This window comes from Mobula hypostoma, chromosome 3 (assembly GCF_963921235.1).
Source record: "Mobula hypostoma chromosome 3, sMobHyp1.1, whole genome shotgun sequence".
Taxonomy (NCBI): Eukaryota; Metazoa; Chordata; class Chondrichthyes; order Myliobatiformes; family Myliobatidae; genus Mobula; species Mobula hypostoma.
Window position 1 is genome coordinate 191,050,909 of NC_086099.1, and position 14,378 is coordinate 191,065,286.

Consider the following 14,378-nt stretch of genomic DNA (forward strand, 5'->3'; position numbering starts at 1 on the left):
AATTTCATCATGACAAATTTTTGTTTGGTGAATTGGCTCCTGGCCTTTCAGGCAAACTTTGAGAATACACTGTAAAAAAAAGCTTACAATTATACGTTCCAAGAATTACAATTTTTAATAGTAAAGTCACGTCATTAAGGACGCAGCAGCTTCCCAACTTGAACACAACGAGATGTCAGTTTGATTCCTGATAGCATTCACATTGAAAAATCGCATTCCAACACATCAATAGGTATATAAGGGTACCTTGGCATTTTGCAATAAAAATAATGCTGCATTTTTACTTCCTTATTTGATATAATCAGGTTGTTCACCTGATCAGGAAAACAAAACATGGACCTGCTAAAACCAGGAAATTATCCTCAGACTCACTACATCAACAGTACAAATTAACAGTTCTTTACAGATTTCTTTGTCTGTAGTAATTTCGCATTTTGAGGAAACTAAAACATGGCAAAATAAATAATGAAAAAGGTTGTAGCAAGATTCACTAATGGTCAGTCTCACAGCAACAAGCCTCCACCCTCCAATACGCTGAGATTCAGACTACTAACAGCAGCACTTTCAGGCATTGTAAGGATACCATTTTTTTCCCCCCTCTGGGAACTTTGAAGGAATTTGTCCAAGAAGCAGCAAACCAATGTTGGTATCTCCCAGACCATCATTGCTGTAATGAGATCTTAACTGTGGAGAGATCTAGATGAAAACAGTTGAGCACAGGAACAGATCCTTTTGCCCATAATATTGTGCCAAACAAATCAAGTTAATGACACGTAATCCCTTCCGTCTGCACATAACCCATATTCCTCTAATCTGTGTATACATGTGCCTAACAAACACCCTCCTAAATTCTTCATAGACATGCTTCCATCACCAGTGTAAAAAAATGCCCTCTTTCACCTTAATGCATGCTCTCTAGTACCAAACATTTTAACCTGGGGGTGGGGGGGGGAAGAGATATTAGTTACCACTATCCAGTCCCCTCATAATCCTATAAACATCTGTCAGGTCTCTCACCACCTCTGCTGCTCCAGACAAAACCTGTTAGACATGCCCTCTGGCTTACAGGTCCAAAATCAGCTTCCCGCAAAAAATTTTGTTTCAAGTCTTTAACATTGGTTAACATAAATCGTACATTTATTACCTCTGCAATTCTAAATACCAAAACCACACAGTTATGGAACCTGAGCTGAACTGTCAAGGGCAAATTCATGAATTTTTATTCTTGCAGGTTATGCTCATTTATAAATTCCACAATATCATAGGACTATTTTATTGCTTCATTGACCTTGACTAAAAACGTCAAAGCAAAAAACAAATGCAATTACTTTTATCTTTCTCCTTCCTGAAAGAAAATTGGCAGAGTAAAAGCTGTACCATTCCACTGACGCCAAACTGGAAAAAAAAGAGTAACTTGCCATTTCGAAATTTTTGTCCATTCAAAATTCATTTCTACTTTATCTTACAAATCAAATATCATTAATGTGGAATACAGCAGCGAGATAAGAATCAGCATATTCTCCTGCAGCAACCAGTTATGGTATACGCAAGAGCAATTTTAGACTCCCCTACTCTGGCAAAAACACTGTGGCCATCCAAATTATCAATATCCCTCATGATTTTTCCATGAGGTCACCCCCATGGATCCTATGCTCCAGGGGATTTAAAACAGTCCCAATTTATACAGCCACTCCTCATAACTCAACCCTGCTAACAACCTCATGGATCTTTGATGCAAATATTCAATTAATGTTTCTTCTCATTATTAAAACCATTTTCTCTACGCTTAGGATATGGAGAATGTAATGCACAAACTAACAGATCAACTGACAGTATTAACGTCTACAGTTCAGTATATTTTAGCATTTAAGTAGCAGACCCATAACAAGGTCCAAACCAGGTGCTGTATTTGGCCTTAGTTCTTTTATTAAAATAAGTTTTAACTCTTGATCATTGTTTAACTACTTCCCAGAGAGAAGAATCAATTAAGAATGGGAGGAAACTATTACAGTGAAACCTCTTCCTTCCTCTTTCCCTACTCAAACAAACATTTACACATATGCAGAAAAGCACACACGCTTAACATGAAGCAACCAAATTGCTGAAGAGCCATTATCTCCACTGAAGAGCAGAATGAAAAGGAGAAAAAAAATCACTGAATATAGATTAAGGAGAACACTTCAGAGCTGGACAAAATGTGATAGTGAAAACCATAATCAAAATAAATAGCAGTAAGTAAACATGTGTTACTTGAACAATGGGTATATAATTAAACATGCACCATGCTGGAATTTACCATCTCAGCAAATTAACAGGTTAATTAGACATTATAGAAACGTACAGCAGAACAGGCAATTACAATAAACACATAATGTAGTCTTTCATTATCAAGTACACTGCAGTTAGCTATGTTAATACACTTGCAGACACGTCCTCACCCCGGCCCCCACCTCTACCATCACAAATGGACAGAAAGAAAGGAATAGAAATTAATGAAATACAAAGACTTTCTCACCACCCCACCCCTGCCACCTTCAAAGAAAAATCTAATACACAACCAAAATTAGTAATAATCTTTCAAGAATCACAAGATTCTGGAATGGTTCCAGAAGGCTAGAAAATTGCGAATGTCTCTCCACTCTTCAAGAAGGGAGGGAGGCAGAAGTAAAGAAACTATAAACCAGTTAGTCTGACCTCAGCAGTTGGGAAGATATTGGAATCAATTATTAAGGATGAGGTCTCAGGGTACTTGGAGGCACATGATAAACTAGGCAATAGTCAGGATGGTTTCCAAGGGGGAAATCTTGCCTGACAAATCTGTTGGAATTCTTTATAATAGTAACAAGCAGGATAGACAAAGGAGAACTGGTTAATGTAATAACTGGAGTCCTGTTGAAGGGTCTCGGCCTGAAACGTCGACTGTATCTCTTTGATGTGTGTTGCTGGTTAATGTTATGTACTTGGATTTTCAGAAGGCCTTTGACATGGTGTTATACATGAGGCTGCTTAAGGTATTACAGGAAAGATTCTAGCATGGACAAAGCAGTGGCTGACTGGAAGAATGGAAATAAAGGGACCAATTTTTGGTTGGCTGTCAGTGACTTGAGGTGTTCCACAGGGGTCTGTGTTGGCACCAATTCTTTTCACGTTATATGTCAATGAATTGGATGATGGAATTGATAGCTTTGTTGCAAAGTTTGCAGACAATATGAAGATAGATGGAGGGTCAGATAGTTTTGAGGAAGTAGAGAGGCTACAGCAGAACCTAGATAGATTAGGAGAATGGGCAAAGAAATGGGAGATAGAATACAGTGTCAAAAAGTATACGGTCATGCGCTATAGTAGAAAAAATGAAAGGGGTGACTATTTTCCAAATGGAGAGAAAATACAAAAAACTGAGGTGCAAAGGGACTTGGGGGTCCTTGTGCAGGTTAAAGCTTAATTTGCAGATTGAGTCTGTGGTGAGGAAGGTAATTGCAATGTCAGCATTCAATTCAAGAGGATTATAATATAAAAGCAAGAATGTAATGTTGAGACTTTGAGGCCTCACTTGGAATATTGTGAGCAAGCTTGGTGGAGCAGACTCAATCGGCCAAATGGCCTAATCCTACTCTTATTTCCTGTGGTCTTAAAATAACAAATTCATCATTCCACAGCTTCATGCTTAGGAAGAAGAGATTGACAATGGCTTGAATTCACGAAAGCTGCTCACTGAAAGCCATGCAGTTAGACCTCAAGGGGCCCCCACTGGAATACACTGGACTCCAGTTATAGAACATACTGGGATCAGTATATTTTGGCCCAAATAAGCAGCTGCCCTAAATAGCTGAAATTTCATGGAAATAGTTAAAGATATTTAAAAAAACAAACTACCATTAATTGAGTAACAAACTGCATATCTGAATGAAATACAGAACAAATTAGACCACCAATACCACTACGACAGTATTATAAACTATGTATTGTCTCCTAATAATTGTTGATGGAGGAATTCCTCTAGTGTGTGCTACCATGTTCTTCTGATTGATTGTAAATGATCAAAATCAATTAGTACAGGTAATTGACTGCCTTCATACAATGCTTTTAACGATTATACCTTCCAAATCTTCATTTTTATTTTAACATTCAAGATGATTGCCAATACTTTCAAATTCTTTGTAGTTCCCAACTTGCAATAGTGAAATAGTTTTATTTTCACTCTCAGTCATTTCTGGCTCCTCCAAGCCTGAATGCTTGTTTACTTCGCACCAACTGTCAGCGATAAAGATTACTAGTTTTTTGAAAACACAGGCAACTGACACTATTTTTAAAAAACTGTTTGCTCTAAGCACCGTGTAGTCTTATGGCCATACAAGTTTACGCAACTGATGCTTGTCAAGCCATTCAGCAATATTATCCTGTCCCAATTAAGAGGCATAGTGTCTCAAATAAACTAAGGGAAACCCAGCTATTTTCTCAGTCAATTTTTGTTCTTTAAGAGTTGTCCCCAGTAAGCAGCTGCCCTAATTTACTGATTGGCTAATTAACCAGAATCCACTATACGACACTCAACCATAACTGACAAATCACATCAGTGAGCCATCACAATCATTTCAAACAGGCAACGATGCAGTAATCAAATCTTTCTGTTGTAAGTAATTCAATTGATCTTGTGTTTTTCTAAACTCAACTACTTCAGCAAGTCATTCATTCACTATAGAAAAGTGTACAAGCTCTCAGGAGGTGCTGACAATATAGGTTGACAATAAGATCATTAACATACATGTAAAAAATAAACACTTCAGAGAGTTATGAACACACCTTAAACACCTTGCGTGTGTTCAAAAGCAGAAGTGACACATGCTTAGAGGTTTTGCCAAAAATCTTTGCTTAAAAGTTTTGCTCTATGTAACATCCAACCACTCCTACAAATAAAAAGGAAGAATGCAACCTACATTTGTTTAACAGCTTTAAGAACACTACACTGAAAGAACTATATGCAGTCATGATTCCCATTCGATAAAACTGTCATGAAGCCAATGGAAATTAGAAATTTAGACCTGTGGATTTAATCTTGTTGGCAAAACACACAATTGTGCATTTCCTAAATAGAAGTATTACATTCAGAATAACTTACCATAAAGGTGTTAACTTTTGTTGAGTTTTCATTAATATCTGGTAGGACCACAACTGAATACCTCCTCTTATTTACCCCTCGATCGTGACCCCACTAAGGAGCACCAGGCCATTGTCTCCCACACTATGAACGACTTTATCCGCTCAGGGGATCTCCCATCCACTGCTACCAACCTTATAGTTCCCACACCCCGCACTTCCCGTTTCTACCTCCTACCCAAGATCCACAAACCTGCCTGTCCTGGCCGACCTATAGTCTCAGCTTGCTCCTGCCCCACCGAACTCGTTTCTGCATACCTCGACACTGTTTTATCACCCCTTGTTCAATCCCTTCCAACCTATGTTCGTGACACTTCTCACGCTCTTAAACTTTTCGATGATTTTAAGTTCCCTGGCCCCCACCACTTTATTTTCACCATGGATGTCCAGTCCTTATATACTTCCATCCCCCATCAGGAAGGTCTCAAAGCTCTACGCTTCTTTTTGGATTCCAGACCTAATCAGTTCCCCTCTACCACCACTCTGCTCCGTCTAGCGGAATTAGTCCTTACTCTTAATAATTTCTCCTTTTGCTCCTCCCATTTCCTCCAAACTAAAGGTGTAGCTATGGGCACCCGTATGGGTCCTAGCTATGCCTGCCTTTTTGTTGGGTTTGTGGAACAATCTATGTTCCGTGCCTATTCTGGTATCTGTCCCCCACTTTTCCTTCGCTACATCGACGACTGCATTGGCGCTGCTTCCTGCACGCATGCAGAACTCGTTGACTTTATTAACTTTGCCTCCAACTTTCACCCTGCCCTCAAGTTTACCTGGTCCATTTCCGATACCTCCCTCCCCTTTCTAGATCTTTCTGTCTCTGTCTCTGGAGACAGCTTATCCACTGATGTCTACTATAAGCCTACTGACTCTCACAGCTATCTGGACTATTCCTCTTCTCACCGTCTCTTGCAAAAACGCCATCCCCTTCTCGCAATTCCTCTGTCTCCGCCGCATCTGCTCTCAGGATGAGGCTTTTCATTCTAGGACGAGGGAGATGTCTTCATTTTTTAAAGAAAGGGGCTTCCCTTCCTCCACTATCAACTCTGCTCTTAAACGCATCTCCCCCATTTCACATACATCTGCTCTCACTCCATCCTCCCACCACCCCACTAGGAATAGGGTTCCCCTGGTCCTCACCTACCACCCCACCAGCCTCCGGGTCCAACATATTATTCTCCGTAACTTCCGCCACCTCCAACGGGATCCCACCACTAAGCACATCTTTCCCTCCCCGCCTCTCTCTGCATTCCGCAGGGATCGCTCCCTACACAACTCCCTTGTCCATTCGTCCCCCCCATCCCTCCCCACTGATCTCCCTCCTGGCACTTATCCGTGTAAGCGGAACAAGGGCTACACATGCCCTTACACTTCCTCCCTTACCACCATTCAGGGCCCCAAACAGTCCTTCCAGGTGAGGCATCACTTCACCTGTGAGTCGACTGGGGTGATATACTGCGTCCGGTGCTCCCGATGTGGCCTTTTATATATTGGCGAGACCCGACGCAGACTGGGAGACCGCTTTGCTGAACATCTACGCTCTGTCCGCCAGAGAAAGCAGGATCTCCCAGTGGCCACACATTTTAATTCCACATCCCATTCCCATTCTGACATGTCTATCCACGGCCTCCTCTACTGTAAAGATGAAGCCACACTCAGGTTGGAGGAACAACACCTTATATTCCGTCTGGGTAGCCTCCAACCTGATAGCATGAACATTGACTTCTCTAACTTCCGCTAGGCCCCACCTCCCCCTCGTACCCCAGCTGTTACTCATTTTTATGCACACATTCTTTCTCTCACTCTCCTTTTTCTCCCTCTGTCCCTTTGAATATACCTCTTTCCCATCCTCTGGGTCACCCCCCCCACCCCCGTCTTTCTTCCCGGACCTCCTGTCCCATGATCCTCTCGTATCCCCTTTTGCCTATCACCTGTCCAGCTCTCGGCTCTATCCCTCCCCCTCCTGTCTTCTCCTATCATTTTGCATCTCCCCCTCCCCCTCCAGCTTTCAAATCCCTTACTCGTTCTTCCTTCAGTTAGTCCTGACGAAGGGTCTCGGCCTGAAATGTCGACTGCGCCTCTTCTTATAGATGCTGCTTGGCCTGCTGCGTTCACCAGCAACTTTGATGTATGTTGCTTGAATTTCCAGCATCTGCAGAATTCCTGTTGTTTAGCTCATCTATTCGTGGTTGCCACATTCAGGAAGGATCTGAATATTCTTTGCAGAGTGCGGAAGAGTTTTATCAGAACTGTCACCATCTTAAGTAATTTTAGGATAGATGCAGAGAGATTAGCTTCTTTAATTTTAAAATCTGGAACAATCATTCAAAAAATAAATACATAAATAAATTACAGATAGCCTCAGAAGATAAGTGTAGCAAATATAACGCCTCCATTCAAAAGAGGGAAAGAGCAAATATGGAATTCTGAATTCCAGAATGCCATTCAGTTGCAGCTTGCACTTAAAATTGGAACCAAAACAAGAGAACATGCCCTGGATTGTGGAGGCTCTTAATGATGGATGTTGTTGAGGAATCGCCTCTTGAAGATGGTGGGGAGGGATGGACCCATGAAGGAGCTGGCAGAGTCTACAACAGCTATCTGTACCCTCATTCATTCCAATTTAGTAAAGCTACCATGTCGACAGTGATACAACCAGTCAGGAGCCCCTCCAACACAAATCTACCGAAGTTTGTAAGAGCTTTTGGTGACTTAACAAATAACAAAATAGAACCACTGGCTTGCCTTCTTGGTGACTGCATCCACGTACTGGGCCCACAATAGATCCTCTGTGATGCTGACACCTAGGAACTTGAAGCTGCTCACCTCTTCCATCGCTTACCTCTCAGTAAGGACTGGTGCATTCTCCAGAACTCCCCTTCCCAAAGATCACAATAAACTCCTTAGTCTTGCTGACAAAGTGTGAAGTTGTTGTGACACCACTCACACAGCTGACCTATCTCATTCCTGTATGGCTCCTCATTGCCATCAAGAGTTTACCAACAAGAGAAGTCATCCCTGTTTGGTGTAATTTCCATGTCAAAATGATTTATACTTCTGCATGGTAACTACAGGTGAACTATTGACTAGAGTAGAGGGTTAAATTGGATGACATTTGCTCCCTGCTCCTCTGCCAAAATGTAAATTTTGACTACATTGTTTTTCACATTAAAGTACACATTCAAACGGACTGGGATTTGTGAACAACTGAGTGAATAAAATGAATCCAACATCCCACAGTTGCAACACTTGAAATTTGTCCTATTCCAAAGGAACTTCATTTGTGCAAACAAGTAAACAAAGGAACTCGTTTTAACATTAAGGTAATCGCATAAATAAATTGTTTAATTTAGTGAATAAATTCACTATTCAAAATAGTTTCTTGAATGAGATACCACTGATACTGGATACTGAATGTTTCAGTTGACAAGTGGGGGAGAAAACAGAAAATCCTATCAATGAATATAAAGATGATATTGACTAAAGCATGTACACATCAGTAATCCGATTAGGATTCAAAAAACCTGAGAAATAGAGCCTATCCAACGTTAGTTAAATAAATAAGGTAATTTCTAAGTAGTCCAAGGACAGCTTCACTACCAAAAACAAGATTTAAAAAATGAATTGAGAAAAGAAAAACGACTGCGGCAGTTAACCTTGAGGCTTCAAAAGGTGATTACTGGGTTAAGAGAACATTTGGAAGATACTACATCAGAATGATTGCTCAAAATATGTAACATTGGCGAACCAAACATTACAAATAAATGATTACTGTCTTTTCATTCAACATTAATCAAGGATCAAATATTTATTTAAGAAACAAGACCAGGAATAAGCTAATAAACCCTTCAAAAGCCTTCTCTAACATTTATATCATAGGTCAAATATCTCCACATAACCTTCCGACATTACCCCTTATACAAATACTCAGAAAAATAATAAACTGCAATACAAAGAACACATAATGATAGTAAAATCTATTATAATGAAACAAACAGATCCTACCAACTTTGGTTCTATAAAGAACACTCCATATAAACTAACATGAATATGCTTATGGATCAAGGCTGTAATTAAAAGAACCACAATATTAAAATACAAAATCAAATACAGTACAGGCATGGTGGGTGCATTCTCTTTCAAAGTTCAATTGAAAAATACATCACTGATTATCAGAGCTGAAACCCAAATGTGGTAAAAAAAACAGAATTGTTACGGACATCTTTAAATTCAGTCAACCACTCTATGCGAAAGTAGTCAGTTTACTTTACCTATGCCTTATGTTGCAACAAAATACAGGGTTTCCAAATAACATCAGACGGTTTCTGCATAACTGCACAAGTCCATTTAATTTGACCTTGTTTGTCAAAGAAGGTCAATATTGCAAACTGGCTGCTCAGTTTTATTTTTTTCACCTCATCCCCTGCCAAGACAGTTGGAAGATAAGCAACCCTCTGGCTTCTAAACTCATATCAAATGAGCAGAACTCTGCCAATAAATGAACAACATATAATGCCTTCCTCTGCAACTAAATGTCTTTCTCTTATCATGCAATAATTGGCCTTAATTTGCTACATAAAACCTTGAGATTTAACCTAAATATTATGACTAGCCCCGCCTCATTTCCATGGTAATTAAATATTTCAACCTGAAGTAAAATAGCTGGAAATGGAACTAGGAACTGTTAAGAGGCAGATAACAAATTAAGATGCTGAAAGCATAATATCATATTGCCTGCCATATTACTTAATACAAATTATCATTTTTTACAACAGGTGAAAGCTTAATAATATGTTAACTAACAGATACTTATTGCTCAATCTTTGAGTGACAAAACAGACAAGAAAATGAGTGGCTTTTTTTTAATAAAAGCATCATGCAGAATAATTGGCTAACATTGCAGTGACAGTGAAATCCAGGGAATTGAGAAAGTGCAGATGTCACGCTGGTTTACAAAAACATTAGATGAGTTCACTGATTAGAGACTTTTTTTTGAAGTTTATCTGCTCTAAATTCATAATGGAAATCTTCCTAAGAATTTACTATGCTATGACAAACTGACACAAAATATTGTGTTGCTTTAAGTTTGATATCTGCAAGGTGACATTATGTGACATGGATACCAGTGGGGCCACTGCACAGAAGTCTGCACTTTAAAATTTCAAAATACAATCAATTCCAGTTAATTAAGACATATCACATATGGTTCTTTCTTTTAATTACATGGCCCAATTAACCAGAATGCACTGTAGTTTATTCACGAACATTTCTCAGGTTTATAAACAAAGAATATTGAAGTCAACATTTTCACAAGATATTATCCTTTACTTAACACTACCACATCAGTTATCCATTCACAAGCAATTTTAAACCCAATTTTCATTTTGTGGCAGGAGGATTCTCAACTCCTGCACTTCAGTGTTCCTGACTGAACAGCCATACTGACAACAAACAATCATGTGCAGTGTCCACCATGCAAATTACACTGGAAACTCAATGAAACAATGTTTCATTCATAAACGCTGGTAGCTAAGTTACCTCAAACTTATGAAATATAAATTATTGCATTTGAAACATCTCTGTGACAACTTGCACTTTGTTTTCTGTGTTAAGAAATGAGAACTGAAATCCATCACCTTCAAGCTGCCATGGCTGCTCCGTGCCAAACAATTCAACGAACTGCATGAACTACATTATGAACTTAACCTCTGTCTCAAGAAGCCTTGTCTGATAAAATACTTCTAGGATTTACAATGGCCAACCTCGGCTGCATGTATGGCAGATATATTTTATCACTTCAATCGCCTAACTCTGGTTTTCTAGGGAAGTGCACCAAATGTATCTTAATTAGCAAAAACAATTACAAGATAATATTTTTAACAGTCTCAAAAGAAGGTCACCTGCAATTGTTTTGGTGTATTTCCATCCTTTTTAACTGCATTGCTTAACAGATTGCGGTGAATATTGCTTATATGATGCTGTGTCTGTGATGCTGGTTGCAAATTTTTTTTTCCTTGCACTAGTGCATACATGTATTTGTGCATATGACAATAAACTTAGCTGAGTTATAAACTGGATAAATATATTGAACTGGATGACAGAAGGGCAACACTATTATTGCAAAGATCTGTTGCACACATTTGGCAACCAACCCAACCACCACAAGACAACAATGCTGACCTTCAAACAAAAGATGAATCAAAGCAACTCACATATGTGTAATGCTGAGGAATCATAGTGAAACACCATCTGGAATATTGTGCAAAGTCTGTTCTCCCTAACAGATATAGCTGTGACCAAGGCAAAGGAAATTTCCACCTCAGATGGTGAGTTTACCATGGAGTTTTAACAAACTATACCCAAGTACTCAAGTCTAGAATGATCACTAGCGATTTGTTTTTGAAACATTCTAAATTATTAAATGTGCTTCAGAATCCATACGGCCATAACAAAGAGGAACAGAACTAGGCTATTCAGTCTATCAATTATGTTATGTTATTCAATTGTGGTTGATTATTCTAAACCCGATTCTCCCAACAACCCTTAACCCCTTTAACAATCAAGGATGTGTCAACCCCTGCCTTATAAACACACAATGACTTGGCCTCCACAGCCCTCTATGACAACAAGTTCCAGATTCACAACCCGAAAGGAATTTCTCATGTCAGTTTTAAAGCCATGTCCTTTTATGATGATTCTGTGCCCTCAGATTCCAGACATCCCTACTAATGGAAGCATCTATGTCCAGTCCATTCAGAATATGGCAGGTTTCAATGAGACCTTTCCTCATCTTTCAAGTACAGGCCGAGAGGCATCAAACTCTCCTCATCGGTTAAGCTTTCATTACTGTAATCACTTGTGAACCTCCACCAGACCTTTTCCAGGGCTAACACATCATGCTAAAAAATCTGAATTCTTTTATAGAGTTAACATTCTTCCACATTGGTGTATTTAGAACCAACAGTTACGGTCTCAAAATAGGTTTGCAAAAGCAAAAGCACCATAGAGTAGTACAGCACAGAAACAGATCCTTCAGCCCAAAGCCTGTGCCATTCCTGCCTTCACGTATCTCTCTAAATGTCTCTTAAATTCTTGCTATTGTGTCTGTTTTCACTACCTCAACTGGCAATGCATTCAAAGCACCTAGCACACTCAAGGTAAAAGGAACTGCCTCAGACAAGTATAGGGTGGTGCATACAGTAAATGGCAAGACTCTGAAGCATCCATGTACAAAGGGATCTTGGGGTGCATGACTACAGCTCCCTAAAAACGGGAACACAATTGATAATGAACCTTTCTAATTACCTGCTCACAAGCCAAAGTGCTGCAATTGTTTTGTAAATTTAAAATAGAGATTCATAGACATTTAAATATTCAGGGAATCAAGTGTTGGCGCGTGGCTAAGTGGTTAAGGCGTCGGTCCAGAGATCTGAAGATCACTAGTTCAAGCCTCAGCTGAGGCAGCGTGTTCTGCCCTTGAGCAAGGCACTTAACCACACATTGCTCTGCGACAACACCGGTGCCAAGCTGTATTGCCTCTAGTGCCCTTCCCTTGAACAACATCGGTGGCGAGGAGAGGGGAGACTCACAGCATGGGCAACTGCCAGTCTTCCATATAACCTTGCCCAGGCCTGTGCCCTGGAAACCTTCCAAGGTGCAAATCCATGGTCTCACAAGATTAACGGCTGCCTGTACACAAGGGATATGCAAAGTGGGGCTAACATAGCAGAACAAATAGTAAAAATAGGAGTAGGCCATTCATTCATTCATTGCTAATAAGACCACATCCGGGACTTCCATCTCAGCATTTCCTGCCCCCTCTCTTGTAAGGGTATTATGTCGATACAGCAGATATTAACTCAAATTAGAATCAGTGTTCAATTCTTAACGTGGATTGTAAATTGCAATCAGTAAGTTAGATAAAAGCTTACCTTTGCAAATAAACAGACTGGCCAATGGATTAAAAGATATCACTGAACAATAAGACAATGGGGTTGTGTTAAATTGGCTTGCATCAAACCAACCAAGCCCATGGGCTAAATTATCTGCACAACTGTGACTTGAGGTCAAGCTGACAGACCAGACTGTTGTTATTTAACATACAAATCATGGTCACAGGAGCAATGTTTTGTAGCTCTAAAACTTAAAAATTAAATGAAAGAAAAACACAGGTTCAAGATGTTGCATCTCTACTTTTAGTTTTGCTTTAACAAGGTGCGCACTTATGACATGGTGCCATAATGCCAAATGCCGTTCACATCCTTTTACATATAACCGGCAATGAATTACGTAAGCAACAAAGAATGCTTAATCAACCAACATGTATACAAGATTAGTCAATTATTGAAACACTAAATACACAACACACCTCCCTGCTTAGCTACAAACTCCAATTCAATATAGAATGTGCGTATATATATGCAACTACTGTACAGACACGCACAGCATAGTAAATTTTAAATTGTCCCATTCAGGCCTAAAAATTAATTGCTGTGGAGGATTTCTTACTCTGGTGGGACAAAAGAGGGTGTCAAAAGTTTATTTGAGTTTTATAAAGAATAAAAGAGGTGAGAGCAGATATCAGACTGCTGTAAAATGATCTTGGAAAATTAGTAATGGGGACAAAGATATAGCAGACAAACTTCACAAGTACTTTGCATCAGTGGAAGACACTAGCACTATGCAAGAAATTCAAGTGTCAGGGGATAGAAGTGTATTTGCTATTACTAAGGAGAATATGCTTGGGAAGCTCAAAGGTGTGAAGATAGATAAGTCACCTGGACTGGATGGACTACACCCCAGGGTTCTGTCAGGGCTAACTGAAGAGATTGTGAAGACATTAATCACGATCCTTCAGCAATCATTAGATTCTAGGACAGTTCCAAAAGACTGAAAAATTGCAAATTTCACTCCAGTTTTTAAGGAAGGAGGAAGGCAGAAGAAACAAAATTATAGGCCAGTCAGTCTGACTTTAGCGGTTGGGAAGATTTAGATGATGAAGTTTACAGGTACTTGGAAGCACATGATAAAATAGGCTGAAGTCAGCATGGTGGCCTTAATGGAAGATCTTGCCTGACAAATCTGCTGGAATTCTTTGATGGACAAAGGAGTCAAAGGACGCTGTTTGCTTGGATTTCCAGAAGGACTTTGCCCAGGTGACAGACATGAAACTGCTAAACAAGGGAGGAGCTCAGTGCATACAAAACAGATACTAGCATGGATAGATT

At 39.6% G+C, this 14,378-nt stretch overlaps 1 protein-coding gene across 5 annotated transcripts in view; it reads right to left on the reverse strand.

Annotated features, from left to right (window-relative positions):
- mpp7a (MAGUK p55 scaffold protein 7a) overlaps nt 1-14,378 on the reverse strand; it is a 526,318-nt gene that overhangs the window by 457,918 nt on the left and 54,022 nt on the right. The window lies entirely within an intron of this gene.